Source organism: Aethalodelphis obliquidens, unplaced genomic scaffold (genome assembly GCF_003676395.1).
Source record: "Aethalodelphis obliquidens isolate GAN/ISIS:26980383/991018 unplaced genomic scaffold, ASM367639v1 scaffold59, whole genome shotgun sequence".
NCBI lineage: Eukaryota > Metazoa > Chordata > Mammalia > Artiodactyla > Delphinidae > Aethalodelphis > Aethalodelphis obliquidens.
In genome coordinates, this window is record NW_020838003.1 from 10,226,217 (window position 1) to 10,247,172 (window position 20,956).

Sequence of the window (20,956 nt, forward strand, 5' to 3'; positions counted from 1 at the left end):
AGAGAGCCATGCCTGGCTCGCAGTAGGTGCTGTTTGAGTTTTCATTATTAGGAAGAATTGCTCTGTGAAACTATTGCCCACACTGGAGATACCAGCATCGAGTTCCTATAGGACAAATGGAGCCAGATGTGCCGAGCGGGACACGAGAGAAATTGGCCGACTGAGTGGTCTCCATTGTATTGGAATTAGAGAATTATGGAAGCAAGACCAGACTGAAGGAAAACGAGAACCAGAGGAAGTTATCCAAAAGGACATCCCAGGTGACCGGGCTAGAGCATTCGGAAGCTGAGGAGTGCTCTTCAGTGGAGGAAGATGAAAGTGGTTTTGTTGAGATGAGGTGCTGCAAATCTCTCTTTCTTGGAGAGAATTCTCATTCTCTGATGTACGCTTTGCCTTTTTTCTTTCTTTTTGGTTTTCCTCTGAGACCATGATGACACATTTTGATGAACTAGAATGGCTCATCAAGTTTAAAGTTGAATTTCCTCTGTTCAGATCAGTCAGGTTCTCATCTCAATTTTTAAGAGTATCAGCTGTATCGATTGATTATTCCACCTGATACCACAGGTCCATCTTTCATATATTTTTCCACATTCCACAAAAATCTGGACAAATAGAAGGTGACTGATAAGGGAGAGGCAAGAGACTAAAACATGTTTTCTAAACTAAAACATCTTCTCCAAAGATATGATAGAGTAAATGGGAGAGATGTAATAATATTCAAGCAGAAGTAAGCATAATTATAATACTGACCATAGACTGAGTACTTACTATGCACCAGGCATAGTGCTAAGCACTTCATGAATTTTCACAATGACTCTGACAGATAGATGATATTAATTACAATGACAAGTAAGGAAACTGGCACTTAGAAGGTAAGGGACTGCCTGAGTCTCACTGCTAGTAAATGTGAGAGCCAGTATTTAAACTGAGACTCCTTGACTCCAAAGCTCATGCCTTTCACTTAGCACGCTGCAAGGGTTTTAGAACTAGACCCACTGGGTCTAAATTCCAGCTGTACCACTAACAAGCTATTTAACTTCTCCAAACCTCACTTAATTTCCTGATACATAAAATGGGTGTGATAATAGTAGCTCCCTCACCAGATTTTGTGAAAATTAAATGTAACGTTTATTCAAGTATCTAACATCGTGGCTGGCATATAGTAACTCTCAACTCTCACTATTGTTTTGCCAGCCCTTGCAAGGCTGGCCTACAATTGTCAACTTTACATATGGATGGATAATCACTGGACCAGGCCAGCCAGCAATGTGCCATTTGGCAAACTCTCTTTGGACCCCTGTCTGTAAGGGCATTTCCCATGGCACTGCATTCCTGCCCCTGGCACAAGGAGAAAACAAGACACCACTGAGGGCAAAAGCATGGAGAAGCAGGGTAAAATAAGGAAACCAGCACCGCTGAAAGGTTTTAGCTCAGGCCTATGGAATTGGGAAGAGAGAAAGGAAGAGCTTATGTTTGAGACCACAGTTGAATCGGTCTCAAAAAAGATGAATTCAATAAATTGTAGAAGGCAAGAAGAATCATTTGGAGATTTGAGTGGAAGCTTTGGCTCATTTTGCTGCACAAAGAAGTAACCCCACAGAACAGCAAAGGATTTAGGGTTGGGAAGAATTTAATTAGTTTCTTGAGCCCCATTTTAACCTAAAAGAGAAGGATTTAACTTCCAAAGTCTTAAATAGGAACTAGAATTTAGAGCAAGTCAGACTAGGGGAAGGGAAAAGATAAGCAGGGTCCATCCACTGTCCAGAAACCAGAAGGAAGAAATTACCAGGCTCAGGTCTAAATGCTAATTTAACTCAGTAAGCACAGGGCACAGCAGAGGGAGTCAGGGTCGCAGGACACAAAAATGAACAGTTATTTCCACACACACCGTCTTTTGGGGGGATTAACTAGATGAGGACATCAAATTCAGCTGTGTGTACTTCTAATTGCCAGGATTTTAAATTTACGTTTAAATAATCCATAGGCAGTGACATTTATTTTTAACACCTGCCTATCTGAGAATTAACACATCTGCTGCAATCCCTGAGGTACATAGGCAAGAAAGTTGCAAAGCATCTTTATTATTCCAGCAAAGTGGAATTTTAAAATATGTTATTAAGTCTGCAGGTGGCTGGGTATAGCATATAGTCTGGACCCTATTCTGTAGCGGGTTCCAAAAAACTCTGAGATCCAAGAAACAATACAAGTGAATTTACAGAGGTTGGTGGAAGAAGAAAACAAAATGGGAAGAAACAAAGAGTATTCAGTGTGCTCAATTTATCATCAGATACTGCAGAACTGGGGTGAGTTAGTGGGCAGCCGGTCATGTACTCAGAGAACAACACTCTTCACTGGAAAAGGTCAGAGGGAGAAGAGAGCAGTAGCTTCTGTTGTTACCACCACCATCGATAAGCATCATTCACTACAATGTGTGAGTCACTGAAGGACACTGTTCTCAAGAAGTTTATGGTCTTATTTAAGGAAACAAAGCATGTACATAAACAGAAAAATAAATAATGACACACACTGGGTCAAATGGGTAATGTTTCATTCTTGGAAACTGCTGAGCGTCTTCATATTACAAAAAGACATCCATCTTGCAGAAGCCACACCATGATACTAGACTCAGAGAAAGAGCCCCAAGTGCCAACATAATAGTTTCACTCTAAGTCATCCAACCATGCCACAGACTCACGTTTCAAGGAGAGCTGTGATATTAAGACAAGAAGAATCACTGCCCTTATGTGCTGTTTAAAATTGTCAGTTTTAGCCTCATGCTGACTTGGGAGTTATTCATCTGAAACGACTTTAGGCTTCATACCCCTAAGCATATTTTATATTTACTTAGGAAGGCAATATAAGTATAGCGGCTAGGAGTAAGGACTCTGGAACAGACTTCCTGGGTTCAAATCCCAGTTCTACACTTTTCAGCTGCGTAACTGTGGCAAGTTACCTAATGCCTCTAAGCCTTGGTCTCCTCGTCTGTAAGTGGGAATGATAATAATATTTGCCTCATATAATCACGGTGAGGATTACATAAAATAGTACCTAAAGTACTATAGCTCAATGGATGGCACATAGTCAGCCCACAAAAATGTTTGTTTTCATGACTATTATCACCAAGGTGGCTGACCGCCAGAGTTGGTGTGAGATTGCCATTGGAAGGGGCCGGGGCACTGCACAGCCAGGGTCTCCCCCACTGATAACTCTGAGACCCACCTCCCCATTCTCAGTGTTTAAAGGCAGATGAGTACACAGACTAGAGACAGGGAAGAGGCACCTAACAGTCCGAAGGAGCAACGCATGGGGAAATATCACATCCAATACGTCTGCTTAAGAATTACTGGTCAATACTGCATAGCACAGGGAATGCTACTCAATACTCTGTCACGGCCTATATGGGGAAAGAATCTAAAACAGAGTGGATATATGTATATGCATAACTGATTCACTTTTCTGTGCACCTGAAACTAGCACAACATTGTAAATCAACCACACTCCAATAAAAAAAATTTAAAAAAGAATTACTGGTCCGATGGAGAACAGATTGGTGGTTGCCAAGGGGGAGGGGGTTGGGGGAGGGATGGATTGGAGGATGGGGTTAGCAGATGTAAGCTTTTATAGATAGAATGGATAAACAACAGGGTCCTACTGTACAGCACAGAGAACTATATTCAATAAACCATAATGGAAAAGAATATTTAAAAAAGAATGTATATATAGATATATATATATATACGTATAACTGAATCACTTTGTTGTACAGCAGAAATTAACACAACATTGTAAATCAACTTTACTTCAATAAAAAAATATTGATTAATAAAAGAATTATTGGTCCACATATGCAAGAGGTGATAGAAAGAAATTTGAAGTTAGAAGCAAATAAGCCCACTTCGAAAAGATTGATGGGGACAATGGATGAGAGTGTTCTTCAAGGCTAATAAAATCAATTCTAGAAAAATGTTCTTAAAGATCCAGGGAAGTTGTGAAGAGCCTTTTGAATCTCAGAAAATACATCTTTGTTTCTGCCTGCCCCCAGAGATCTGCTGGTAGCAAAAAAAAGTTGTGGGATTCAAAAGGCAGGTAATTATGTCTGCTTTAAGAGAAAGTATTGAGGGGAAGAAGAGGAAGCTCTGACCAAAAGGTCTGAGGGCTGACGAGGTAGGGAGGGTTCAGAAGCCCATTTCACATGCCATGCTAAGTCCATGTTGAAGGCTCAAGTGAAACCTGTCTGCCAAGGGCTCTGTGGCACAAAGATCCTCTCAAGTTCTGCTGCAAATACCAAAGCCAGCATCTTCCCTAGAGGCCCCCGGCTGGAGAGAAACAGTCTAGGTCGGTGAGCCTGCTCCAAGCTCGGAGATCTGGGTCCCTTCCTCCTGCATGCAGGTATTCACCTCTGTCTCTGCTTGTCTCCCTCACCACCTGCAAACTAACTTCACGAGAACTGGGGCCAAGTCTGTTTTCAGCTTCCGCTGTATCTCCAGTGCTTAGCAAAGAGCTCTGTGAGCGCAGCACAAAGCATACAGCAGACCCACCATACGTATTTGTGGACTAAATGAATGAGCCCATGAACAAGTGCAGGAGAGCAGGAGCTGGAGGACCAAATGCTTGGTTCTGCATTTCATGGGCCATTGGTGGTACGGCTTTAAACGTTTCCTTATATTTCACTAAGCCTTTGGGTTTCATAGGACTGAGAAAAGCCAGACCCTATGAACACCAGTCAGGGAGGTAGCTTCCCTATATATTCAACTGCCAAGTTACAAACGTCTGCCTCAGGGCACATGGGTTAACCAAATCAAACTTTTGAATTTTTTACTTTCTAAGAGGAAATCAACTACATTAGCCCAAAAGTTATCTTTCCAAACCATTTAATAGGCTAAAATGTTTTAAGCTACGTCATTAGTAAATAATAACTATTTACACTATTTAGTATAATGAGATTTCTTGTTAAAGGAAACATAATAAAGTATATGCATATATCTGTGTATGCATACATGTATATGTACCTACATATATATGTATATGTGTATATATATATACACATACACACACACACACACACACACACACACACACACATACATGCATAAACACACCCATATGTATATCTCCCATCTCTTGGAGGAGGTTTAGTCACACCCAGGAAAGCCATGCCTGCTGGCCATTTAGTTACAACCAGGCACTGTAATTCACCTACTGGCAGCTACTTTTAATGTCTATATAGAGCCTTCCACAGGGATGACCAATGCACAGACGACATGGCCCGCGGCCCCTGCTGTAAGTCCACATTAAACACTGCTGATCCATAATGACACCTTCTCTCTGAGTCTAGCCACCTCTGAACTGTCTTCAATACAGTACCCCAGCCAGCCACTACAAATCAACTGAAGTTGGAATACAAGATGAAATATCTTTGCCTCCTTGGCCTATGAGTATACACTCTGAAGTATTTCAAATTCTCCTTTCCATGATCCACAGTAAAAAAAAAAAAAAAAAAAAAAAAAAAAAAGGCCTTTTGCATCAAGTACATGCACGAGGTTTCACTAAACAATGCTAGCCCTTATTTGTGAGATGTATCCTCATATTCTATTCCCCTTCTATTTCATTGTTTAAAATGCTGTTTGCAACCTACTGATTTTCTAACCCACATAATATGAAATATGGGTTGTGACCTGCAATTTGAAAGATCTTGCTATAAAGGATTACCTTTTGCAAATACCAAATTCTAAGGTCATGGAAAACAACATGAGAAGCCTGCATGAGCTTTCTCAGTAGGACAGAGCACTGGGCTAATGGAACCACAGTCAGGGGCTCACTCCCCACCGAGGTCCGTTAGCTCTGATGTTCTGAGCCATGAGTGAATGGCTAACTCTTGGCAGCCCTCTCACAGAGGTACATCCATGGGAATGAGAAAATCCCTTATTCTTGCAAAAAGAATAATTCAAAATACTCATCCTGCCACAGTGGGTCAGAAAATCACTCATACCACATGAAAGACAAACTCAATCCTACCTGCAAGAAATCACATTATTGATTGTTTGGTTCCCACAAGAACCATCCAAACTATTTTCGGTTTGCTGAAGCCACATGTTCACTCTGGCTGGCTAACTCCTACTTATTGTTCTTCTTTATACACCTTCCCTGACTGCCCAGCCCTCCACACCCACCTCCTCCCATCCTCGGCCAGGCTTAGTTGGGCACCCCTCCTTTAAAATCCAACCTGCTATCCTGTACTTAATATCCTGGTCACCTTCCCACATGTCCTCCTGGGGGACAAAGATGGTCTTTCAGCTCCATTCTCGGTGCCTCGCACAAGGCCGCTCTCATAAGTGCTTGGAAGTTGTTTCTTGAATGACCTAATGACTGATCCAAGTGCCAAAGAGGCCAGGAGCTAATGTATTTGAGGCAGAGAAAGAAACAAGAATTAGAGGAAGGGAAGGAGGAGGAGAAGGCGTGAATAATACTTGACGCCTTAGCATCGGTTTCAGAACTTTTACCTCGCCTGATCCTCACAACAGGTGAGGAAGAATTATTACTCCCAGGGCTTCCCTGGTGGCGCAGTGGTTGAGAGTCCGCCTGCCGATGCAGGGGATGTGGGTTCGTGCCCTGGTCCGGGAAGATCCCACATGCCGCGGAGCGGCTGGGCCCATGAGCCATGGCCGCTGAGCCTGCGCGTCCGGAGCCTGTGCTCCGCAACGGGAGAGGCCACAGCGGTGAGAGGCCCACGTACCGCAAAAAAAAAAAAAAAAAAAAAATCTGCCCCCTCTTCTAGTCTCCTCACCATAACTGGACCTGGAGAAGCTACACATGTGTTGCCCTTTGATCCTCCCTAAGATTCATTTATTCAGAATATTCACCCTATGAGCACTCATGCACTCACTCATTCCCCCTCATTCTCTGTCTCTCTGTCTCTGTCTCTGTCTCTCTGTCTCTCTGTCTGTCTCTCTGTCTCTCTGTCTCTCTCTCTCTCTCTCTCGTGCGCGCACACACACATACAGGTACATCTGTTTTCCTTTTTCTCCCTAATTAAGCCAACTTCAGTGTTGAAAACAGATACAAATTGAACCCTACCCACCAAATACTGTCACATTTTCCCAAAGACATCACTTTGCCCCAGTGAAGAAAGGGAACTTACCCCCGCTACACCATCAATATATGTCTCACTTACTGCCAGCCCTCTCCCTGCAAAAAAGAAATAATTAAGGAAGTCTATAATATCAGAGAGGCAAAGACCTTGAAGACCATCCCTGCCTTTGCTGCTCAGAACATGGCCTGAGGACCAGACCTGCCAGGAGCCTGCTGGAAGGACAGGGCCTCCGGCCCCACCAGAACTTGCAGAAGTAGAGTCTGAATTTTAACAAGACCCATGTAATTCCCATGCATGATCCAATCTGAGAGACACTGAGCTAGGCAGCGCTTCTCAGCCTGGCTACTCAGGAGCATCACCTGGGGAGCTTTAAAAGCTAGCCAAGCCAGACCTCCCTCACCTGAGAGCAAATTAATCAGGCATCTGTGGATGCTGTGGTGGTTAAAGGCTCCCCAGCGATTCTGTTCTGCAGCCAGAGTTGAGTAGCACTGCTCCCGGCCAAACCTCCTGTTTCACAGATGAAGAAATGGAATTGCAGAAAGGCCTAGTGACTTGCCAAGGTCACAAAGTAAATCAGTGGTTGGGCTGAACCCATAAAGTGATGTGCCCTGGGGTTCCTCCAGAGGGTGGACTCCAACAGTGGGCGTGTCTGTTCCCTGTGCCCTCAGGAGTCTGGCTCTTCTTGGGCTGGCAAGAAGGCTATGTTCGCAGAGCGTCCTCCAAATCACTCTTTTTGAAGCCCTCTTCTACTCCGTAAGGAATCATTCAATTTGGCCTGGAGTACAGCTTTAGAAATGTTACGTAACCATAACATTTCTGCTTGACCACCGTATGTGCGTTAAATGCATTCATAGTTGCCTGTCCCCCCTCCTAGTTGTTTTCCTCTCCCCCTCCCCTCACTCCCATTTCTAGGGAAAGCAGCCAACACACACAGCACCCCAACAGAAATCTCTGAGAAAATCCAACTCAGAAGGGTTAAAAGACAAGTCAGGATATGTGCCACTTCCTTGAAGCCCTGGAAAATGCTTAGATCCAAGGCTGATGCAGGCCTTCCGGCTTCCACCGGAAAAGCAACATTGCTACCAGCTGTGGCAGGAAGGCAAGAGTGAGTTTCAAGATTTGCTGGGACATTGCAGAGACGGTTTAGGAAAACCCCACAAGTCGAAGCATCCTTCTCTTTAGAGTCCCCTTGCAGATACTGTAGTCCCTCGTCAAGCACAGACTAGCCTGAGAAATGAGAGCGGAGAACAGCAGTGGTGGGGGGTGGTGAGGATCTATTCAAAGAGCTGGAGTCTCAGAGGCCCGTGGCTTTTTATGTGGATGAAAACTTATCTCCGAGTTTTGCAGGAGTTGAAGGGCAAAATGGAATGAAGATGAAAGGACATCAGGGGGCAAATCAGACTAGAAGGAGAGAAAGAAGAAGAAGAAAACAGTGCAGGAGGAGAGAAGTGTGCAGTCATTAACAATAAATTAAAAGGCTCTGCTTTCACCTCCTCAATTTTCAGATTATCACAGAAAAAGGGCTGAGTCTTCTGAGATGGTGCAAATGCAGGCACTAGGAATGAGCAAGGTGAGATGGGAGGTCCTGGCAGCAACATCATGAGGCATCCCACTGCCCAGTCACTTGGCTGCGGCAGGAGAGCTGTGTTGGGCGGCCCTGGAGGGAGAGGGACTCCTGCCAGGCTCCACCCCAAGACCTACTTTTACAGAAAATGGGACGGAAGCCTCTCTCCTCGATTACCAGCAGCCAGCACGCCTCACCCCACAACTGGGAGGAAGCCTGCTCAGTGCTTCTATTCACAACTTCCCATCAGGCAATCTTCACGTTGTGGAAAGGAGTCTGCGAGGGAGATCATTTCAGCTCCTCTTCTATTCTCAGGTTCCCTCTTATATGGAGGGCAGCATCAACCAAGCTCCAAGAAGCAACTGAGAAGTGGGGTTGCTGGGAAGGGGGGACCTGTGCCCATCTACAAACGCGCAGAGCCTGGGGAGAAAGCTTTTATTTTTAACAGTGGGAGCTGTGGGGCTGACCTATATTTCACTTCTAATACTGACAGAAATGACAAGCCTCGAAGGCCAGGACACAGACCCAGCAGATGCCCTTTGAAGACTTCTCACAGAGGAGCACCGGCAGTAAGACACCAGACCCCACCATGGACAGAGACCAGGGCTAAAACAGAAGGGGCTGTGGTGTCTAAGGGGTGTACTCAGGTCGACTGGAGGGAGAGATCCGCATCTTAGCTTTACCTTCGGAGCTTGGAAATTAGTCCACAGCTGGACTGAACCGTGCAGCTGGCAAGAAAAATGTGGGGGCAGGGACCAAAAGCCCAGGAAAGGAGAGAATTAGCAGGAGATGTACAGAGAATTAGGAGAGGAGACGGAGATGAAAAAGGTGGTCAGGATGAGGTAAAGGGGTGTCTGAATTTCCAGACTTCAGTAGGAGAACCTGTGCAACATAGCAGAATCCCTTGGTCAAACAGGCAAAAGAGGAAGCGATATTAAACAATGTCATCAGACAGGACTGCTTACTACCATTGGATATGCTTTTTTTAAATGTGTTATCTCCACTATCCCTTTATTCCATATTTTATTTCTCCTACTCATTTCTCAAAACCTAACCCTCTAAATCATATTTGTCTGGCCAGCCGTATGATGACAAGTCTTCAAATGGGAATACAATGTTAAATTTAGTTTTATGCCTCAGACCCTGAAGGTTGGCACAGCTACGTTATGTTTTTGTCAAGCCTTCACATTATAATCTGCCATCCAGTCAGTGAACTGGAAACACAGAAGAATCACTTCAGAGTCTGAGAGACTTTAGACCCTGCACCACCAATTTTTTTTTTTCTTATCTGTCATCTAAATGTAAAGCTGTGTAAGGATTTAGTGTAGGTGTAGAAGCCCCAGGGCTCAGTGACAAGAGGCTCCAGGAGGAAGGGACTAAGCTGGATGCTTCCACTCAGTGTTCCCCAAGCACCGCCCCCTAAAAACATGTAATACGGAGCCCCATATCTTTCTCTCTCCCTTCCAGAGCCCTTGGTCAATGGCACCTCTGTGCACGTGGTCGTCGGCAGGGGAGGCGATGGTGAGGGGAAGGGAGGGTCAGCTAGATGCCTCCTCTGCCCCCGAGCTCACTCAGGAGAGGTGCAGCATGGTCATGAAGAGAGGAGGTGACAGAGCCAGACCACCTGATGTGAATCTCACTTTGTCACTTACTGGTCATGAGAGTGCCCTTGGGCCAAGTCACCCAGCCTCTCCGTGCCTCAGTGGCCTCATCCGTAAAACCTCGGAAGGTTGTGGTGGGCATAAATGAGTTAAAACAGCAGTCCCCAACCTTTTGGGCACCAGGGACCGGTTTCATGGAAGACAATTTTTCCACGGACCAGGGTGTGGGTGGGGATGGTTTCAGGATGATTCAAGCGCATTACATTTATTGTGCATTTTATTTCTATTATTACATTGTAATATATAATGAAATAGTTATACAACTCACCATAATGCTGACAAGAGGCAGAGCTCAGGCGGTAATGAAAGCAACGGGGAGCGGCTGTAAATACACGTGAAGCTTCGCTTGCTGCCTGCAGCTCACCTCCTGCTGTGCGGCCTGGTTCCTAACAGGCCATGGACCAGAACCAGTCTGTGGCGGGGGAGTTGGGGATCCCTCAGTTAAAATATGTCAAACACTTAGAACCAGACCTGGCACATATTCAGCGCTCAGTGTTGGCTAAAATTCCTGGTCCTCAACCCCACGTGGACTCAATTGTCAGGACCTGTCAATTTCAAAATCCTCTCCATCCCCATCCCCTTTCCTATCCTACATAGCCTTCCTTGGTCTCCTTGTCTGTACTCTTGTTCCCTCAAATCCAGCTTCCACAGAACCACAGCACTGACCTATCTGAAACACAAAACTAAACATTTCACCCATTCTCAAAACCCTTCAGCGGCACCTCGCCCTACACAGGGGGAATATCCAAACTTCTTGGTGTGCCAGATTGCGCCTCCCCCAGCCTGCCCCTCCCCCTTCTCTCCAGCTCCATTTCAGCCACTCCTCTCCCATCTCCTTTCCTTTCACCCCCGTTACACGGAGCTGCTGTTCATCCCCCATCTTGCTGACTCAAGCCTCCATGCCTTTGTCTGTGCGATTCATTTACGGAAAAGTTCTTTAGCTTCCAATTTAGTCATCATTTCCTTCAGACAGTCTTCCAGGACCCCGAGCCTGGGCGAACTCCTCCTTCTGGGTTCCCAAAGTCCTGTGCATTTCTCCTGCTCCACAGCCACCAAGTCGTACTGAAACTCTCCAGACCTCGAGAGTGGGACTCATCCCAAGCACCTTTATACCCCCAACACGGCCATTCAGACCCAAATAGATTACTGTGTGATGTGACGGTTAAGGGCAGGGACTCTAGAATCCGAGTGCCGGGCATGAATCCCAGCTCCAGCATTTGCTGGTTATATGACCTTGATCGTGTCACTTACCTTGTGAAGCCCCCTCTGTACAACGGGGATGACTGCAGTACCTCCTTCACAGAGGTATTGTGAAGAAAGAGCAAAATTAACATACAGTCTTTAGCTTGGTGACTGGCACATCCTAAAGACATGTATAAACTTCAAGAGAGGAAAGTCCTGACAAATGAAAAACAGCAATAGAATGCAAGTTTAAAGAAAAAGTATGGCCACTAGCTTCAAACACTTTTCTAGGCAGAACTCACTAACGGCTATGCCAAGATAATCTTGGATATGATGTTCATGTGGCTGCTTCTGAGACTTCAAAAAAGTAAGTGAGAGAAAGAGTTGAATCAGCAGGTGGAGTGATTATGCCCCATTCCTGAGAGACTGGGTTAGTGAGAGCAGCGCTGTGAGGAATCAGTAGAGACACCTGGAGAATTCTGGAGGATGATGGAGAATTCTGGAGGATGATGGTGAATCCTGAGCAAGCTGCTCACCCCCTGCAGGAGAAGCCAGGGAGTGGAGGGGAGGGGAGACCAACAGAACTTCGGACCCTCCTGCCAGTCTCTGCGGGAGCAGATAAACTCCCCAGAGCTGAGCTTTGCCAAAACTCTTTCTAACAACAGGTTATTGATCCACGCTGCCCAGAGGACCCTCTTAACCAATCTCTGTTTCCATGACTTCCTTGTGCCTCAGCTCCAGCAGAGTCACTGGCTGGTGAAGGTGATCGGAAACGATTCCCTGCCCTTCATGCCAGGAATTGGAGTGGAAACCCTCTCAGCTCAGTAAAATGCTATATAGCCTTGTAAATCCTGCCAAACGCCACCACAAACACGTATTAATTTTTTTTCTTTGTTAACTGACCTCCTCACAAATCTAACACTTGTCCCACAGAGCACACCCAGAGGCTTAGCCGCTTTTAGTAATAAGAATCCTCAGAAAAATAAACGAGTCAGGAAAGATGGGCATGCACATATGTTGACTGCTTCTCTGAAGGAGCTGAGGGCCAGTCAGTCACAACAAAACTTTTGACAGAGACTCTGAGCACGTAAGGAATACACGGATTTCAAGAGCATCGGGTGGGGAAGGGACCTCAGGGACTGTGACAGCGTGGCCTCGGTCCCCAGGGGACCGGGTCCCACAGGCTCCTGATCTGACAGAGCTCAGAGTGACTGACCCTCTGTATGAGTCTGCGAGGGTGGCCATAGCAAGTCCCACAGTCTGGGTGGCTTCAACAATGTACATTTATTCTCACGGTTCTGGAGGCTAGAAGCCCGAAATCAAGGTGTGGGAGGGTAGGTCCCAGCTGAGAACTCTGAGGCAGAATCAGTTCCAGGGCTCTCCCCTTGCCGCTCATTTGCTGGCCGCCTCTGGTGCTCTTCAGTTTATAGACGCATCACTCCCTACCCCTGCCTTCTTCTCCACCTGGCGTCTCCCTGTGCGCACGTCTACGCCCAAATGTCCTCTTTTTATAAGGACAGCAATTCTACTCGAATAGGGTCCACCCTAATGACTTCATTTTAACTTAAACTTGTAAAGACCTATCTCAAATACAGTCACCTCCTGAGGCCCTGGGGGTTAGGACTCCAACATGTGAATGGGGGGGAGAGCACAACTGAACCCATAACACCCACTCTCTCTCCAGAGACCACTCTGTAACTAGGAAGTGAGCCTCGGATCGTGTGACAGTTGTGGGTGTTGGTGGCAGGGCTCCGTGGACGTGGGCCTGGAGCAGATGAACACACTGCTCACTGGGTGGTGGTGGGTCGTCCCAGCTGGCACAGAACACACAGGGCGCGCATGCCTAGCTCAGCTGTCACAGCTACAAAGCTGCCTCCACGGGGGAAACAAGCCCATCCTCACAACCAGGAGGCTCACCCAACGTTGGGGTCCCTCCCGCCCCAACCTCAGCCCCAACTGACAGACTGACGGCTCCGGCTGCTGTGAATGAGAGCACCCATCAGTCGGCCCTCACGTCCTGATGCCCCAGCCTCCGCGCGATGGCGATGGTCCAGGCAGAACTCACTACTTCTTTTCTCTGCACCCCCAGCACTTCCCTTCAACCTGTCCTTTCCTACTTAGCCTAATTCTGCCTGTTTATGAGAAAGTTCTTAACTAGCACGTGGCCTCTGTGAGAGGTGGAAGCTAGTCCGTTCTGTTCACTCCTGCGTTCCCAGCAGCCCAGTAGCACCCGCTTGGTTCAGGGTCTTCACACATACCTTTGAATGATACAGTGAATGCTCCTTCCCCCCACTGGATGGGCAGGTCCTCGAAGGTGGGGAGCAAGGCTTACTCATCTCTTTATTCCTGCCCAAGGGCAGCCTCATACAGAGGTCCCTCTGTAACAATGAAGAGAATGAGCGAACGCTTCCCACTTAGATGTTCTGCTTCACCTCAAAATTAACTGTGAAGTCCAATATAACCCTTAACGCCTCATATTTCTTCCTCAAACTCCCCCTCAACCCTCAGCTCAAGGGCATCTCTTATAAACCTTTTCCTGACAACCTCCCTCCCCCTCCCCAGAATCGAGGGCCACTCCTTCCTGTGAGCCTCTCCCTGTACTCTGTACATGCTGCCGTCCTAGCGCCTCTAATCACACTTGTCTTCTTCTACTTGGTTGTGAGTTACTTAGGCAAGAATTTTCCTCTTATGTTTTTGATTAACACAGGGCTTCATAAGCATCGTTTCTTTTAAAGGTATAAACTGCTTTTCCACTGACCCAAACCTTACAGCCCAAACCTTACAGTCTCCCTCGCCTGCTCTGCTAGAACCAATCAGTTACAGTCTATTCCTTCTCAGTATCTCTGGGGTCCCTCTATTCCATCCATCCAGTCCACCCATGCATCCAAGCAGCCCTCTCTTTCCATTTCCTCAACCACCATCCTAACCCTTCAATCAGTTTTCCATTCAATCTTTCTAGCTCTTTCTTCCCTCCTTAATCCTATATACAGCTACCAGATTAAGCATCCTACTACATTATTACAGTTTCTTGTTTGTTTGTTTTGCTCCAAAACCTTTGAAAACCCTTCACTGCCTATAGAAGAATAAACACCCTGTCATGCCCTTCAGAATCTTGACAACTGGAGCCCTTCACTTTCCCTTACCAATCTTATTTTTCACCCTCTGTGCCATGAACCCTTCTTCTCAAATAAGTCTGCTCCCTTCCCCTGAACAACCACCCACACTGACTCCTGTCTCAGTATTTCTTTTCCTGCCATTCCCCTTGCTTATTTGTTTTCAAGATCTTTCCTGTTACCCAAGTACTGCCCTTTATTCAAACACTGTTCAAGTCCCACCCGCTCTGTAAACTTCTCCCTGATCACCTCAGCCCTGGAAGAAAGGCTCCTCTTTCGAATCCCTATGGAGCCTACTTTCTGCACCATTAACATGGAGCATATGCCACCCTGTCTTGTCATGAAAATATTTGTCATCCCACCTAGATTGTAAGCCTCCCATGGGCAGGGCCTGTGCCTGGTTTCATTCCTTTCTATAACTTGAACACCTAACATGGTGCCCTAAGCATAACACACACACACACAAGTGTGGGTGTAAAGAAGCAGCTGACTGTTTGGAGGATTTAAAATATTAGCCTTTATTTGTTGCAGATCTATCACAGGGGGATATAGGCAACCGACACTCATCATGATGGGCGTGCCTTTCACCAGTGTGATGGATGCTTTTGGCAGAATTCAATGAGAAACACTCTATAAATATCTTACCAAATGAACAAATTACAGGTCGATGAGTATCCTCTGGTTAACAAAGCCTAGAGGCAGGCAGGAAGGAGCCACAACCATTCCACCCAAGAACTGCTGCCACCATTCCCATAAAAACCATTAGGGCAGGAGACTTCTCTCATCTCCCCTGGTGACATGAGGCCGGACTCTCAGGAGAATTTTCCCAAGACCCTAATAGCTAACCCAAATTTCTAACCCTTCTAAGCTTACTCCAATTTATCCTGTTCTGGGGCCCCTCCCTCCAACTGACACCCAGATTCTATCCACACAGAGGGAGAACACTTCATAGTAACTGACAGAGTCAGCTGAGATGTTGCCATGGAAACACAGTGGTGATCTCAGGAAATCCATCTGTTTTCAAATTGTTCTACAGACCTGCTCTAACTTCCTTCACAGATCATGTAGCTCAGAGCCCCTAAAGCCTTCACTCCCACAGGACCTACCTGCAGCCTCCTTCCCTTTCCTCTCTTCCAAATTTCAAGCCTTACCTAGAAACCTTGCACCTTAGGGGCTAAATTGATGAACTAGCTCCAGTCTCCTAACATTAACAAAGCGAAGCCAGAACTAGCACCACCACATGAATGTTGCCATGGCAACCAAAGGGCTTGTTGTGGGTGAGGAGAGTTGGTGGGCTTAAGGTAGGGTCAGCATTTTCAGCTGGTTCTTCTCCTTGACGTCAGAAGCAACAACATTGTTTAATTGAAGTTTTCCTTTCATTCATTCAAAAGGAAAAAATATAGAGTAACATTTCAAATAACAAAAAAGATATATCTGAGAAGCATAATTTGTTGTCAGAAGGTCATAGAGAATAGAGGTCATGGGACTTCCCTGGTGGCACAGTGGTTAAGAATCCACCTGCCAATGCGGGGACACGGGTTCGATTCCTCAGTCCAGGAAGAGCCCACATGCCACGGAGCAACAAAGCCCATGCGCCATAACTACTAAGCCTGCGCTCTAGAGTCCTCGAGCCACAGCTACTGAGCCTGCGTGCCTAAAGCCCATGTTCCGCAACAAGAGGAGCCACCACAACAAAAAGCAGCCCCTGCTCGCCACAACTAGAGGAAGCCCGTGCACATCAACGAAGACCCAACGCAGCCAAAAATAAATAAATAAATTTATTTTTAACAAACCCACTCCCATCCCTTAAAAAAAAAAAAAAAACAATAGAGGTCACACAAGAGTCTGGGTGGACAAGGGTTCTCTTCCTCCCCAGTCTATCTTCCTCCATGACTCTCTTAAGAGGTGAGCCACAGCCCCCCAACCTTGGGCCCTCCTCTCTCTTGGGTTTGTCCCTGACTCATGGTCATCACAAGGGGGAGGGCACTGTCTGTTCCCAGACAATTATACCACACCATGGAAGCCTGGAGACACGGTTCTTGGGAGGACAGCTGTGATAAATAATGTCCCTGCCTGTTATGGGCTGAATTGTGTTCCCTCCCACCCCAATATTCATATGTTGAGCCCTAATCCACATTACCTCAGAATATGGCTGTTTTTGGAGACAGGACCTTTAAGGGGTGATTAAGTTAAAATAAGGCCATTACAGTGGGCTCTAATCCAATATGACAGGTGTCCTTGTGAAAGACGCAACACCAGGGGTGCGTGTGCAGAGGGACGACCAGGTGAAGAAGCAGCAAGAGGGAGGCCAGCTGCAGGTCAAGGAGAGAGGCCTCAGGAGAAACCAACCCTGCTGGATTGTGGACTTCCACATCCCGAACTGTGAGAAAATAAATTTCTGTCATTTAAGCCAGGGGCCCCCAGCCCCGTTAGGAACTGGGCTGCACAGCAGGAAGTGAGCGGCACTCCCCATCGCTTGCACTACCGCCTGAGCTCCGCCTCCTGTCAGATCAGCGGCAGCATTAGGTTCTCATAGGAGTGTGAATCCTACTGTGAACCCAGCATGCAAGGGATCTAGGCTGTGTGCTCCTTATGAGAATTAATGCCTGATGTGAGCTGGAACTGAGGCAGTGATGCTAGCGCTGGGGAGCGGCTGCAAATACAGATTATCATTAGCAGAGAGGTTTGAATGCACAGAGACCATAATAAATCAACTGCTTGCAGACTCATATCAAAACCCTATCAGTGAGTGGCAAGTGAAAACAAGCTCAGGGCTGCCACTAATTCTGCATTATGGTGAGTTGTATACTTATATTACATTATAAATATTATTATATTTCTATTATTAATAATAGAAATAAAGTGCACAATAAATGTAATGCACTTGAATCATCTCGAAAACGTCCTCTCTCCTCGGTCCGTGGAAAAATTGTCTTCCACGAAACGGGTCCCTGGTGCCAAAAAGGTTGAGGACCGCTGATTTAAGCCACCCAGTCTGTGGTATTTTGTTATAACAGTCCTAGCAAACTAATATACCATCCTTCTTTCCTCAGCTGCCCCCACCAGCAACAATGTAATAAAAAATAAATTTTTTGTCTTCAGAGGAGTTGTTATGTCCTCTTGATGACTACTTTGATATAAATATATCAGCCTTTATTAACTAATGTTTGCATGATATATTTTTTCCATCTTCTTATTTTTAATCTATTTGTTTCTTTATATGTAAAGAGTTTCTTTTGCCAACATATAGTTGGGACTTGCTCTTTTACCAAACTAGCAATCTTTGCCTTTTCATTGGGGTATTGAAAACTATGCTGTCCAATAGGCCACTAGAAATATGTGGCTATTTTAACTTAACTAAAATTTAATAAAAGTTAAAACTCACTTCACAAGCCACATTTCAAGTGCTTCATAATCACACGTGACTGAGTATTAGTGAATACAGATAAAGAACACTTCCATCATCACAGATAGTTCTATGGGGCAGCCTGCTTTAGATCATTTACATTTGGTGCTATTATAGCTGGTTAAATCTACCATTTTGCCATTTATTTTCTATTTGTCCAACTGCCCTTTGTTCATTTTTTCATCTTTTTCTGTCTTTGAATTACTTGAGCATTTTTTCGTGATTCCATTTTATCTCCATTGCTGGCTTACTAGTGATAATTGTTTTGTTTAGTGGTTGTTTTAGGATTAATAGTATGTATACATCTTTAACTTATCATCTACCTTCAAATACTATTATACCACTTCACATATCATATAAGAATCTTACAACAGTCTACTTCTTGGCCTTTGTGTGATTATTTTAATATATTTTACTTCTACATATGTTTTAAACCCCAAAATACATTGTTATTATATGCTTTATATTATATGCTTTAAATAGTCATTATCTTTTAAAGATTTTTTAGAATTAGAAAAATCTTTTAGATTTATAAACATATTTACACTTCTGATGCTATTTATTCCTTTATGTTATCAATATTTCAGACTGGTAGATTTTCCATCTAACTGAAGGAGTTCTTTTAATTTTTTTTTTTTTTTTTTGTGGTACGTGGGCCTCTCACTGTTGTGGCCTCTCCTGTTGCGGAGCACAGGCTCCGGACACGCAGGCTCAGCGGCCATGGCTCACGGGCCCAGCCGCTCCGCGGCATGTGGGATCCTCCCGGACCGGGGCACGAACCCGTGTCCCCTGCATCAGCAGGCGGACTCTCAACCACTACGCCACCAGGGAAGCCCTTAACATTTCTTAATGCAGGTCTGCTGGCAATGAATTCTCTTAGTTTTTGTATGTCTGAAAAAGCCTTCATTTTATTCTCATTTTTGAAAGATATTTTTGCTGGATACAGAATTCTCAATGGACAGTTTTGTTTTGTTTCTTTCAGTGCTTTAAAGATGCTCCACTGTATGCTGTCTTGCATTGTTCCCAACAAGACGTATGCTCTCATCCTTGTTTTTGTTCCTCTGTATGTAATATGTGTTTTTTTCCCTCTGGATGCTTTTAAGATTTTCTCATTATCACTGGTTTTAAGCAATTTCATTGTGATGTTTATGTAGTTTGGGGTTTTTTTCCCCATATTTCTTGTGCTTGGGCTTTGTTGAACTTCTTGAACCAGTGGATTTTTCATTCTGATCAAATTTGAAAAAATTTGGCCAGTATTTCTTCAAATATATTTCCTTTCCCATCCCCACTTTTTGGACTCTAATTACACTCTAATTATATAAGGTCGCTTGAAGTTGTCTCACAGCTCACTGATGCTGTTATTTACTTTTCTTTCAGTTTTTTTTTTTTTTCCCGTCTGTATGCTTCATTTTGGATAATTTCTATTGTGGTGTCTTCAAATTTGTTAATCTTTTCTTCTGCAGCATCTAGTCTGCCATAACTCCCACCTAGTGTATTTTTTTTTATCTCAGATATTGTATTTTCCATCTCTAAAAGTTTGAGTTGGGTCTTTTAAAATGTCTTCCATGTCTTTACTTTTCATGTTCACTGTTTTCTCTAAATTCTTGAACATATGGGATATAGTTTTAGTGTTCCTGTCTACTAATTCCATCATAAGTGTCATTTGGGGATCTGTTTCTTTTGATTGATTTTTCTCCTCATTATAGGTTGTATTTATCCTTCTTCTTACATGCCTTGTAATTTTTGATTGGATGTCAGACATTGTGAATATTTCCTTGTTCAGTGCTACATATTTTTGTGTTTCTTCATAGAAATTATTATTTTATAAATTATATCCTATAATTCTAAAATTACACGCTATAACTATACTCTTGAGCTTTGTTCTAGGATGCAGTTACATTACTTGGAAATAGTTTAGTCTTTTTGAGGTTTCCTTTTTTTGTGGGGGCTATTTTATTTTTAATTGTGGTGAAATACACATAACATAAAATTTACCATCGTAGTAAAAGTTCAGTAGCATGACATACATTCACATTGCTGTGCTACCAATCTCCATGTGCCACAACTACTAAGCCTGAGCTCTACAGCCCACGAGCCACAACTACTGAAGCCCGAGTACCACAACTACTGAAGCCCACACGCTTAGAGCCTACGTTCCTCAACGAGAGAAACCACTGCAAGGAGAAGCCCGCACACCACAATGAAGAGTAGCCCCCGCTCACCGCAACTAGAGAAAGCCCATGCAGAGCAACGAAGAACCAATGCAGCCAAAAATAAATAAATAAATTTATATTAAAAAAAATCAGAGTAGTAGTTATGTGAGTGATCTGCAATGAAATGTATTATTATGGAAACACTGTGATAATCTGGGGGAGTAAGAAGCATGTCCTGGGACTCTTGAACAGTGTCAGAGTAAAGGTACATGTGGGAGAGGAATGAATGGTAGCGAGAGGGCTTTGGAGAAGTGAAGTCATCCTTTGATAAGATGAATCCTTTTCTAAAATGTTTTGCTCCTTGCTCCCCCAGGGCAATGATTGAAAAGAAGAAGCGAAGCAAGATGGCTGAGAGGCAGCTCTGTGGTGTGAGGGTGGAACAGGACACCCACTGGATGGAGAGGGGAGGCTCAGGTCCTCACCCTGGCTCTGACATCCACTTGCTGGGTAATACTGAGCCCATCTTTAAACCTCACTAAGTCCTATTTTTTTAAGAAGTAAGGCCTTTCTTCACAGAAAATCTTATGCAGAAGCTCAATATATGAAACAAAGGAGAAAGCAGGGTTCTCAGACAGGGGCTGGAGGCTGGGGTCTGGCTCCCCTCACTCACCATACCACCTCTAGAGCCCCGTGGGTTCCCAAGAGCCCCATGGGCTCCCCCTCACACACACTAGACTGGTCCTCTCTGAAGGGCCTTCCAAGTTTAGAGTTAGATCTCTGGACTCCA

At 44.9% G+C, this 20,956-nt stretch overlaps 1 protein-coding gene across 1 annotated transcript in view; it reads right to left on the reverse strand.

The window, feature by feature from the left end:
• The window catches only part of SCD5 (stearoyl-CoA desaturase 5), a 157,661-nt gene that overhangs the window by 105,874 nt on the left and 30,831 nt on the right, over positions 1-20,956 (reverse strand). The window lies entirely within an intron of this gene.